This window comes from Pseudophryne corroboree, chromosome 9, assembly GCF_028390025.1.
Source record: "Pseudophryne corroboree isolate aPseCor3 chromosome 9, aPseCor3.hap2, whole genome shotgun sequence".
NCBI lineage: Eukaryota > Metazoa > Chordata > Amphibia > Anura > Myobatrachidae > Pseudophryne > Pseudophryne corroboree.
In genome coordinates, this window is record NC_086452.1 from 70,303,618 (window position 1) to 70,316,175 (window position 12,558).

Below are 12,558 nucleotides of genomic sequence, written 5' to 3' on the forward strand. Positions count from 1 at the left end.
AATAAAGTGGATACCTCTCAGCATGGGGGATAGCTACTACTTAAGCAAGTTGAGGCACGGAGGTCCAGAGAATGGTGTTGTAAATAGCCAATTATTGGCCCAAGAAAAAACACACAGTTTTCAGGGGAACCAAAATATTGGTGGGTAAAGAAGAAAGCCTCAAAGGAATGGAGAGATTTTCTCTCCCATGGGAAATCCCCCACACAAGAATTGTGGTAAAAACACATACAAGATTTACCACGAACGAATTGTGGTGAAACAATTATGAGAGTGGTATGTCCTAATTAATGAGGTATGAATGTAGCAGAAAATATTGCAGAAATACCATATGTTGAATCATACATAAAGATTGACATAGATTCCAACACAAAGGCTGCCTGAGCAGCTATCTGTCTTATTACAGAAAGATACAATTGTATTTAAATAATGGCCACAATAATGAGTTGCTGAATATATTGTGAGAATACTAATTCATATAGCAACATGACAATACACTTAGAATACACCACATGGGCTGCAAAGGCAGCTGTCTGTCTATTGCTGAAAGATACAATTGTTTTTAAATAATTGTCACAGTGATGAATTGCTGAAAATGTTGCAGAAATACTGACTCATATAACATAAAAAATTCCTGAGAAATTCACATTGAATCCAGCACATAAGCTGTGAAAGCAGCTGATAGTCTGTTAAGAAAGGATACAGTTATATTTAAATAATAGTCACAATTAGTGAAGACAGACTATCTGTAAATAAACACTAGTGATAGTATTGTATAGGCAAAAGCTCTCCTGCAGTCGGGATGCCTGTGGTCAAAAGAAATGCCTGACTAAGTAGGTAGCGCTGATACTAGAAAGAATTAATTAATTGAATGATTAAATAATTAATTGATGCACCAATAAATTAACAGCTGACAAATGGTTCCCTGCACTGGGTGAATAACCTGTATGTGTGTTCAGTATCCAAGGAATTAATTAATACACAAATTAACAGCTGATAAATGGTTTCCCTGCACTGGGTGAATACCCTGTGTATGTATACAGTAACCAGGGAAACGTCAAGCAGGTGTTGTTCCCAGCAAACTTGTTGCTGGGGAAACGGTCCTATCTGTGCAGCATGCATAGAGTGGGTGAAGCTTCTCCCCTGTACCTGCGCTGGGTACACGGGGATGAAACCTGACCAGGGAGCTATAACCCGCTGCAGAGAGCGGTGCTATACTTGCTGCGTGTGCTGGAGAGGAGTCCGCCCGTCGGAGCCCCGTTGCGGAGGTCCCGGAAGTCGGGTGCCGGACCGGAAGTGACGCGCGTTTCGCTGGGAAGAGCTTTTCTCTAACGTCCTAGTGGATGCTGGGAACTCCGTAAGGACCATGGGGAATAGCGGGCTCCGAAGGAGGCTGGGCACTCTAGAAAGATCTTAGACTACCTGGTGTGCACTGGCCCCTCCCACTATGACCCTCCTCCAAGCCTCAGTTAGATTTCGTGCCCGGCCGAGGTTGGATGCACACTAGGGGCTCTCCTGAGCTCTTAGAAAGTTATAGTCTTAGAATTTGTTATTTTCAGTGAGACCTGCTGGCAACAGGCTCACTGCAGCGAGGGACTAAGGGGAGAAGAAGCGAACTCGCCTGCTTGCAGCCGGATTGGGCTTCTTAGGCTACTGGACACCATTAGCTCCAGAGGGATCGACCGCAGGCCCAGCCTTGATGTTCGGTCCCGGAGCCGCGCCGCCGTCCCCCTTACAGAGCCAGAAGCAAGAAGATGGTCCGGAAAATCGGCGGCATGAAGACTCTGTCTTCACCAAGGTAGCGCACAGCACTGCAGCTGTGCGCCATTGCTCCTCTCACACACTTCACACTCCGGTCACTGAGGTTCAGGGCGCTGGGGGGGGGCGCCCTGAAGCAGCAATAAAAACACCTTGGCTGGCTAAAATACCTCAATATATGGCCCCAGGGGCTATATATGAGGTAAATACCCCTGCCAGAATTCCATAAAAAACGGGAGAATAGGCCGCGAAAAAGGGGCGGAGCCTATCTCCTCAGCACACTGGCGCCATTTTTCCCTCACAGCTCGGCTGGAAGGAAGCTCCCTGGCTCTTCCCTGCAATTCTACAGTACAGTAAGAGGGAAAAGAGAGGGGGGGCATTAAAATTGGCACTGTATACAGTATATTATATAAAAAGCAGCTATTAGGGACATAACTCAGTTAGTCCCTATATATATATATATAGCGCTCTGGTGTGTGCTGGCATACTCTTACTCTGTCCCCCCAAAGGGCTTTTGTGGGTCCTGTCCTCGTTTAGAGCATTCCCTGTGTGTCTGCGGTGTGTCGGTACGGCTGTGTCGACATGTTGAATGAGGAGGCTTATATGGTGACAGAACAGAGGCCGATATATGTGATGTCGCCCCCTGTGGGGCCGACACCAGAGTGGATGGATAGGTGAAAGGTATTAACCGACAGTGTCAACTCCTTACATAAAAGGGTGGATGACGTAACAGCTGTGGGACAGCCGACTTCGCAGCCCGCGCCTGCCCAGGCGTCTCAAAGGCCATCAGGGGCTCAAAAACGCCCGATCTCTCAGATGGCAGACACAGATGTCGACACGGAGTCTGACTCCAGTGTCGACAAGGTGGAGACATATACACAATCCACTAGGAACATCCGTGACGTGATCCCGGCAATAAAAAATGTGTTATACATTTCTGACTTTAACCCAAGCACCTCTAAAAATGGGTTTTAGGTTTGGGGAGAAAAAACAGGCAGTGTTTTGTTCCCCCATCAGATGAATAAATAAAGTGTGTGAAAGCGTGGGTTCCCCCGTTAAGAAACTGGTAATTTATAAAAAGTTACTGATGGCGTACCCTTTCCCGCCAGGTGGATAAGTTACGCTGGGAGATATCCCCTAGGGTGGATAAGGCGCTCACACGTTTGTCAAAAAAGGTGGCACTGCCGTCTTAGGATACGGCCACTTTAATAGGTACCTGTTGATAAAAAACAGGAGGCTATCCTGAAGTCTGTATTTACACACTCAGGTACTAGACTGAGACCTGCAGATAGTGCTGCTGCAGCGTGGTCGGTGACCCTGTCAAACAGGGATACTAGTTGGCAAACATAAAAACATATTAAAGACGTCGTCTTATATATGGGGGATGCACAGAGGGATATTTTGCCGGCTGGCATCCAAAATAAATGTAATGTCCATTCTGTCAGGAGGGTATTAGAGACCTGTCACTGGACAGGTGATGCTGACTTAAAAAGCGCATAGAGAGCCTTATAAGGGTGAGGAATTATTTGGGGATGGTCTCTGGGACCTCGTATCCACAGCAACTGCTGGGAAGAAATAATTTTACCTCAGGTTTCCTCACAGACAAAGGTACAGTCCTTTCGGCTTCAGAAACAAATGGCGCTTCCTTTCTGTACAGAGACAAGGGTAGAGGGAAAAAAGCTGCACCAGTCAGCCTGTTCCCAGAATCAAGATTCTTCCCCCGCCTCCTGTGAGGCCACACCATGACGCGGGTGCTCCACAGGTGTAGCCAGGTACGGTGGGGGGCCGTCTCAAAAATTTCAGCAATTAGTGGGCTCGCTCACAGGTGGATCCCTGTTTCTTTCAAGTAGTATTTCAGGGGTACAAGCTGGAATTCGAGATGTCTCCCCCCAGCCGTTTCCTAAAATATGCCTTGCTGACAACTCCCTCAGGCAGGGAGGCTGTGCTAGAGGCAATTAATAAGCGGTATTCCCAGCAGGTAATACTCAAGGTGCCCCTACTTCAACAAGGACGGGGTTACTATTCCACACGGGTTAGGGTACCGAAACCGCATGGTTCGGTGTGACCCATTTTATATTTAAAATCCTTGAACACAAAAATTCAAGTTCAAGATGGAATCGCTCAGGGCGGTTATTCCAAGCCTGGACGAGGGGGATTACATGGTATCCTGGGACATCAAGGATGCTTACCTGCATGTCCCCATTTACCATCCTCGCCAGGAGTACCTCAGATTTGTGGTACAGGATTACCATTACCAAGTCCAGACACTGCCGTTTGGACTGTACATGGCACCGAGGGTGTTTTATCAAGGTAATGGCCGAAATGTTGATACTCCTTCAAAAAAAAAGGGAGTTGTAATTATCCCGTACTTGGACAATCTCGTTATAAGGGCGAGGTCCAAGGAGCAGTTGGTAGTCGGGGTAGCACTATTTTGGAAAGTGCTACAACAGCATGGTTGGATTCTAAACAGTCCAAAGTCACAGCTGGTTCCTATGACACGTCTACTGTTCCTGGGGATGGTTCTGGACATAAACCAGAAATAGTGTTTCTCCCGGAGGAGAAAGCCAAGGAGTTGTCATCTCTAGTCAGAGACCTCCTGAAGCCAAAATAGGTAGCGGTGCATCATTGCACGCGAGTCCTGGGAAAAATGGTAGCTTCCTACGAAGCAATCCCATTAGGCAGGTTCCATACAAGAACTTTTCAGAGGGACCTGTTGGACAAGTGGTCCGGATCGCATCTTCCGATGCATAGGCTGATAACCCTGTCTCCAAGGACCAGGGTATCTCTACTGTGGTGGCTGCAGAGTGCCCATCTTCAAGAGGGCCGCAGGTTCGGCATACAGGACTAGGTCCTAGTGACCATGGATTCCAGCCTTTGAGGCTGGGAGGCAGTCACACAGGGAAGAAAATTCCAGGGACTTTGGTCAAGTCAGGTTATTTCCCTACACATAAATATTCTGGACCTGAGGGCCATTTACAATGCCCTGAGGCCGGCAAGGCCTCTGCTTCAAAACCAGCCGGTACTGATCCAATCAGACAACATCACGGCAGTCGCCCATGTAAACCAACAGGGCGGCACAAGAAGCAGGATGGCGATGGCAGAAGCCACAAGGATTCTCCGATAGGCGGAAAATCATGTGTTAGCACTGTCAGCAGTGTTCATTCCCGGAGTGGACAACTGGGAAGCAGATCTTCTCAACAGACACGACCTCCACCCGGGAGAATGGGGACTTCCTCCAGAAGTCTTCCAATAGGATTGTACACCATTGGGAAAGGCCACAGGTGGACATGATGGCGTCCCACCTCAACAAAAAGCTATAAAAGATATTGCACCGGGTCAAGGGACCCTCAGGCGATAGCTATGGACGCTCTGGTAACACCGTGGGTGTACCAGTCGGTTTATGTGTTCTCCCCTCTGCCTCTCATACCAAAGGTACTGAGAATAATAAGAAGGCGAGGAGTAAGAATGATACTCGTGGATGGCCAAGAAGAGCTTGGTACCCAGAACTTCAAGAATTTATATCAGAGGACCCATGGCCTCTGCCACTCAGACAGGACCTGCGGCAGCAGGGGCCCTGTCTGTTCCAAGACTTACCGCGGCTGCGTTTGTCGGCATGGCGGTTGAACGCCGGATCCTGAAGGAAAAGGGCATTCCGGAGGAAGTCATTCCTACGCTTACTAAAGCCAGGAAAGAGGTTACAGCAACTCATTATCACCGCATATGGCGAAAATATGTTGCATGGTGTGAGGCCGAAAGGGCCCCAACAGAGGAATTTCAACTAGGTCGATTTCTGCATTTCCTGCAAGCAGGAGTGACTATGGGCCTTAAATTGGGTTCCATTAAGGTACAGATCTCGGCTCTGTCGATTTTCTTTCAAAAAGAACTAGCTTCAGTACCTGAAGTTCAGACATTTATAAAAGGAGTGCTGCAGAGTCAGCCCCCGTTTGTGCCTCCTGTGGCACCTTGGGATCTCAACATGGTGTTGAGTTTCTTAAAATCACATTGGTTTGAACCACTAAAAACCGTGGATCTGAAATATCTCACGTGGAAGGTGGTTATGTTATTGGCCTTGGCTTCTGCCAGGCGAGTATCAAAGTTGGCGGCTTTGTCTTGTAAAAGCCCTTATTTGATTTTCCATATGGATAGGGCAGAATTGAGGACTCGTCCCCAGTTTCTCCCAAAGGTGGTGTCAGCGTTTCACCTGAACCAGCCTATTGTGGTGCCTAGGCTACTAGGGACTTGGAGGACTCCAAGTTGCTAGACGTTGTCAGGGCACTGAAAATATATGTTTCCAGAACGGCTAGAGTCAGAAAATCTGACTCGCTGTTTATCCTATATGCACCTAACAAGCTGGGTGCTCCTGCTTCTAAGCAGACTATTGCTCGTTGGATTTGTAGTACAATTCAGCTTGCACATACTGTGGCAGGCCTGCCACAGCCAAAATCTGTCAATGCCCATTCCACAAGGAAGGTGGGCTCATCTCGGGCGGCTGCCCGAGGGGTCTCGGCTTTACAACTTTGCCGAGCAGCTACTTGGTCAGGGGCAAACACGTTTGCAAAATTCTACAAATTTGATACCCTGGCTGAGGAGGACCTGGAGTTCTCTCATTCAGTGCTGCAGAGTCATCCGCACTCTCCCGCCCGTTTGGGAGCTTTGGTATAATCCCCATGGTCCTTACGGAGTTCCCAGCATCCACTAGGACGTTAGAGAAAATAAGAATTTACTCACCGGTAATTCTATTTCTCGTAGTCCGTAGTGGATGCTGGGCGCCCATCCCAAGTGCGGTTTATCTGCAATACTTGTACATAGTTATTGTTAACTAAATCGGGTTATTGTTGAGCCATCTGTTGAGAGGCTCTATTGTTTCATACTGTTAACTGTGTTTCATATCACGAGTTGTACGGTGTGATTGGTGTGGCTGGTATGAGTCTTACCCGGGATTCAAAATCCTTCCTTATTGTGTACGCTCGTCCGGGCACAGTACCTAACTGAGGCTTGGAGGAGGGTCATAGTGGGAGGAGCCAGTGCACACCAGGTAGTCTAAGATCTTTCTAGAGTGCCCAGCCTCCTTCGGAGCCCGCTATTCCCCATGGTCCTTACGGAGTTCCCAGCATCCACTACGGACTACGAGAAATAGAATTACCGGTGAGTAAATTCTTATTATTCACATGATCGTCTGATCTGTGAGCCCTCCGTGTGTGTCTCTTAACAGATGTATTAGCCAATCTCCTTGTAGGGAGACATGATTGACCTCATGGCTGACCAATGGCTAGCTAAAATCGGAACAATAGGGATGTTATGCTGAGAATACAGAGACAATTGATCTATTAAATGGAATGCAAAGCAGATGTGACATATCTGAATAATGCCATTAACTGGTCCTGCTATTTTAGATAATGGAATAAATAGCTATATGGCTTGTGATAAAAGTATGCAATAAAGTGTAAATAATAATTGGTCTAAAGTCTATTGATATATTTAAAGGCATAATTTAACACTGCTCACGGAAAAAAGTATATATTGATAAATAGAAAGAAATAAAGGAGGAAGAGAAGTTGCGTTCTTAGGCACTGAATAAAAATATAAATAATGAGGGTAAGTATGATGATGGTAATAATAAAAAATATAAAATATTAAAAATAATAAAAATTAATAAATAGATGAAGATTAAAAATTTTACACATGGAGAGGAGTGTGCGGACAAATTATCTCTCCCCGGACCATTGGAGGATATTGCTGCAGTGCGGAAAAATGTTAATAGAGTGTGGGAAAAGTGCTTTTAAGCATTGGAACTATGTGAAAGATGTGGTGTTGTGAATTGAGTGAGTAGTGGAAATATTTAGAATTGGAGTGTAATATAAAGGTGTGTAAGGGAATCTAGTGTGTGGGATTAAATGGGGACAGACTGGGGTAAAGAATTAGACTTAACAAGTGCTGTGATGACTAAAACTAGAACCATGACGTGATTGTGAAATGGAAGAGAGGGGGGGGGGGGGAGGGGGAAGAAGCGGTAGGGGGGAAGGGGGTGGGGGGGGGTTGGAAAGGGAGGAAGGGGAGAAGGAGGGAAAGAGGGGAGGGGGGGGGAAAGGAGGGGGACGGAGAAGGTGTGAGGGGTGGGAAATGGGTGGGAAAAATATGAATAAAAAGGTGACTGATGGATGATGTGTTAGATATGAGGAAGAAAGTAAAAAAGGGGAAGGAGAGATGTGTGAGTTAATGGCAAGAAAAGGTAAAAGAGGGTGTGGTGTGGGGGACAGTTGCAAATTGGAAAAACCTTATTAGGAGCAAAGTATTGTGGTGCAGAATGCTTATTGTGCTAAGAGGTGGTCCGTGTGCCACATGAAAGTTGTAAAATGCCAAAAATTATAAAAAAAAAAAAAAATTGTAAAAGATTATTATAAAGAATTATTGTGCAAAATTAATAGAAATTGGAACAAGATGGAGAGAAATATCTATTTCAGAAATACTAATAATACTACTAATAATTAAATGATGAGTATTAAATGGATGAAAAAAAGGGGGCTTGTTCCAGATTTAAATAAGGCTTTTTTTATAGAGGAAAGAAAAAAAAAGAAAGAAGAAAGAAAAAAGAAAGAAAGAAGAAAGAAAGAAGAAAAAAAGGGGGGGGGGGGGAGGGAGGGAAAGAATTCTTAATTTAGACTTGATTTAGAAGTCTGGGGATTACTCAAGCAAAACACTGTAATTGATGTATTCATTGAGACCATTAGGAGCTACTGTTCCAAGTTTGAATGTCCATTCACTTTCTTTCTTTAGCAGGGCTCTTGTTATATTGCCACCCCTAATACCTAATTTGATCTGTTGAAGACCAAATATTTTGAGTTCCTTGGGTGAGCCCGCATGGTATTGGAGAAAGTGTTTGGCCACTGTAGTCAGTTGTTTGAATTTTTGTGAGTCTGTTTTGGCATTTCTAACTGATCCAATGTGCTCAAGAGCCCTTTGCTTAAGCATGCGGGTGGTCATACCCACATATTTTTTGTCACAATGACAAGTAAGACAATAGACCAAGTTGGTACTTTTACAATTGAAATAGTTCATGATTTTTATTTTATTGTTGAATTTGTCAACTATTTCTGAGCTTCTGGAGATATGAGAACAGGCCTTGCATTCTCCACAGGGATAGTAGGATTTCTTATCGGTTGTGATGTATAATGGCTCTGAACCAACTGATCTGCCAGATTAGGCGAGAGTTTCCAGCTCATATCAATTGTGTTATTTAATCTCATCGCTAGGTCACTATCTGACAGTAATACTGGCCAATGTCTTTGGAGGATCCCTCATTCAATTAATTAATTCTTTCTAGTATCAGCGCTACCTACTTAGTCAGGCATTTCTTTTGACCACAGGCATCCCGACTGCAGGAGAGCTTTTGCCTATACAATACTATCACTAGTGTTTATTTACAGATTAGTCTGTCTTCACTAATTGTGACTATTATTTAAATATAACTGTATTCTTTCTTAACAGACTATCAGCTGCTTTCACAGCTTATGTGCTGGATTCAATGTGAATTTCTCAGGAATTTTTTATGTTGTTATATGAGTCAGTATTTCTGCAACATTTTCAGCAATTCATCACTGTGACAATTATTTAAAAACAATTGTATCTTTCAGCAATACATGGACAGCTGCCTTTGCAGCCCGTGTGGTGTATTCTAAGTGTATTGTCATGTTGCTATATGAATTAGTATTCTCACAATATATTCAGCAACTCATTATTGTGGCCATTATTTAAATACAATTGTATCTTTCTGTAATAAGACAGATAGCTGCTCAGGCAGCCTTTGTGTTGGAATCTATGTCAATCTTTATGTATGATTCAACATATGGTATTTCTGCAATATTTTCTGCTACATTCATACCTCATTAATTAGGACATACCACTCTCATAATTGTTTCACTACAATTCGTTCGTGGTAAATCTTGTATGTGTTTTTACCACAATTCTTGTGTGGGGGATTTCCCATGGGAGAGAAAATAATCTCTCCATTCCTTTGAGGCTTTCTTCTTTACCCACCAATACTTTGGTTCCCCTGAAAACTGTGTTTTTTCTTGGGCAAATAATTGGCTATTTACAACACCATTCTCTGGACCTCCGTGCCTCAACTTGCTTAAGTAGTAGCTATCCCCCATGCTGAGAGGTATCCACTTTATTCTCTACAGTCATACCATGCTGGACCTGCCCGATCTCATCTGATCTTGGAAGCCAAGCAGCATTGGGCCCGGTCAGTACCAGAAAGGGTGACCCTCTGGGAATACTGGGTACTGTAGTATTAAGGAACATACCTTCCGCCGATCAGCAAATTCCATTGCAAGTAAACTATGCAGAATACTTACCTCAGCTGACTACTATAGGAGTCCGGATTCACAAATGCCATTTTTTCTTGAATCTCTCTTATGAATATACAGGTGTATATCAAATAATCATAAGTTGATAGAGATAACAAGAATTTTCATATTTTCGCTCTTGACAAACGTCTAACATTAATACTCGCTTAAAATCCAGTGGGTGTACAGACAAACTTTCTACCACCCACTTCAAATCAAGTGAGTGACATATCACCATATCGTTACCTAATACATGTTATTTAATACTTGTTTTAACCAATTTTGCTGATTTACACAGCAACATTTTTATATTATCTTTTTCGTCTGTAGAGTATATTAAAAGTTAAGTTTTATTGTTGCATATACATTCTATAAGTTTCATAACTTTACTAATCAGTCAATTTAAATAAAGTGTGCCCCAGAGAGACATAATAAACAGTCTTTCTTTTGCTTCTCTGCAAAACAACCCTTAAATAGTTTTTTCTGAACTAATGTCCGGGAGCACCGCCAACCCTGTTCTACCTCAAAAGCCTTTTTAGGCCAAGTCGGTAGCTATATGTTGGTTACCATTCTTGCCGCATATGGTATAAAAATTGTATAACAATTATTGTACAATCTGGTCCAGTGCAGATTCCAAAAAACCCCACCCAATATAGATGTTGTTGGATTGTATCAGGACAGGCCGACCCTGAAGAAGGCTTCTTGCTTGTAGCAGGCCGTTGTAAATGGCTCTTAACTCGAGAACATTTATGTGGAGACAAGATTCCTGGAGCGACCATTTCCCCTGGAAATTTCTTCCCTGGGTGACTGCGCCCCAGCCTTGGAGACTTGCATCTGTTGTCAACAGGACCCAATCCAGGATACCGAATCGGCACCCTCCTAGGAGGTGAGAACTTTGTAGCCACCACAGGAGAGAAATCCTGGCCCTGGGAGGTAAACTTATCTTCCGGTGCATGTGCAGGTGAGACCCGGACCACTTGCTCAGCAGATCCCACTGAAACACCCGGGCATGAAACCTGCCAAACGGAATGGCTTTGTACGCCGCTACCATTTTCCCCAGAACCCGAGTACATTGATGAACCGACACACTTTTCGGCCTCAGAAGCTCCCTGACCATCGTCTGCAGTTCCAGAGCTTTGTCCTCCGGAAGAAACACCTTCCGTAAGCCCGTGTCCAGAATCATGCCCAGAAAGGGCAACCGAGTGGTCGGAATCAACTGAGACTTTGGCAAATTTAGCAGCCAACCGTGTTGTCGCAGAACGGACAGAGACAAATTCACATTTCTCAGCAACCGTTCCCTGGACCTCGTCTTTATCAGGAGATCGTCCAAGTACGGGATAATGGTAACCCCTTGCTTGCGAAGGAGAACCATCATTTCTGCCATGACTTGGTGAAAATCCTCGGGGCCGTGGAAAGCCCAAACGGCAACGTCTGAAATTGGTAATGAGAATCCTGTACCGCAAACCTGAGGAAAGCTGGATGCAGAGGATATATCGGGACGTGTAAGTAGGCATCCTTTATGTCGACTGACGCCATAAAGTCCCCCCCCCCCCCCTTCTAGGCTGGCAATCACAGCTCGAAGAGATTCCATCTTGAACTTGAAAACCTTCAAGTATGGATTGAGGGACTTTAGGTTCAGAATCGGTCTGACCGAACCGTCCGGTTTCGGTACCACAAAGAGGCTTGAGTAGAACCCCTCCCCCCATTGGGACGGGGGGACGGGAACAATGACCCTCTGTTGACACAACTTTTGTATTGCTGCCTTCACCACCTCCCTGTCCGGAAGAGACACTGGTAAGGCCGACATGAAGAACCGGTGAGGGGGCACCTCTTGAAATTCTAGCTTGTATCCCTGAGATACTATATCTAGGACCCAAGGATCCAGGCCTGATTGAACCCAGACCTGACTGAAGATCCGCAGACAGCCCCCCACCGGTCCGGACTCCCCCAGGGAAGCTCCAGCGTCATGCGGTGGACTTGGTAGAGGCAGGGGAGGACTTTTGGTCCTGGTCGCCTGATACTGCAGGCGACTTTCTTCCCCTTGCTCTACCCTTTGAAGCGAGGAAGGACGAACCTTTTCCACGCTTGTATTTATTGGGACGAAAGGACTGCATCTGCTGATGTAGTGTCTTTTTCGGTTGTGTGGGAACATAAGGAAGAAAAGATGATTTACCCGCCGTCGCGGTAGACACCAGATCAGCCAAGCCGTCCCCAAACAAGACATTACCTTTGAAGGGGAGAGCTTCCATAGCTCTCTTGGAGTCAGCATCAGCATTCCATTGATGAATCCACAGCGCTCTCCTGGCCGAGATCGCCATGGCATTGGCCCTTGATCCCAAGAGACCAACATCCCTCGCCGCATCCTTCAGGTAATCTGCAGCGTCCTTGATATAACCAAGAGTTAAAAGAACATTATCTTTATCAAGCGTATCCATATCAGCAGCTAAAATCTCAGCCC

General features: G+C 45.1%; 1 pseudogene; it reads left to right on the forward strand.

The window, feature by feature from the left end:
- The first annotated feature begins 9,927 nt into the window (after nt 1-9,927).
- Nucleotides 9,928-10,046, forward strand: LOC134961634 (5S ribosomal RNA; annotated as a pseudogene).
- Nucleotides 10,047-12,558: the final 2,512 nt, after the last annotated feature.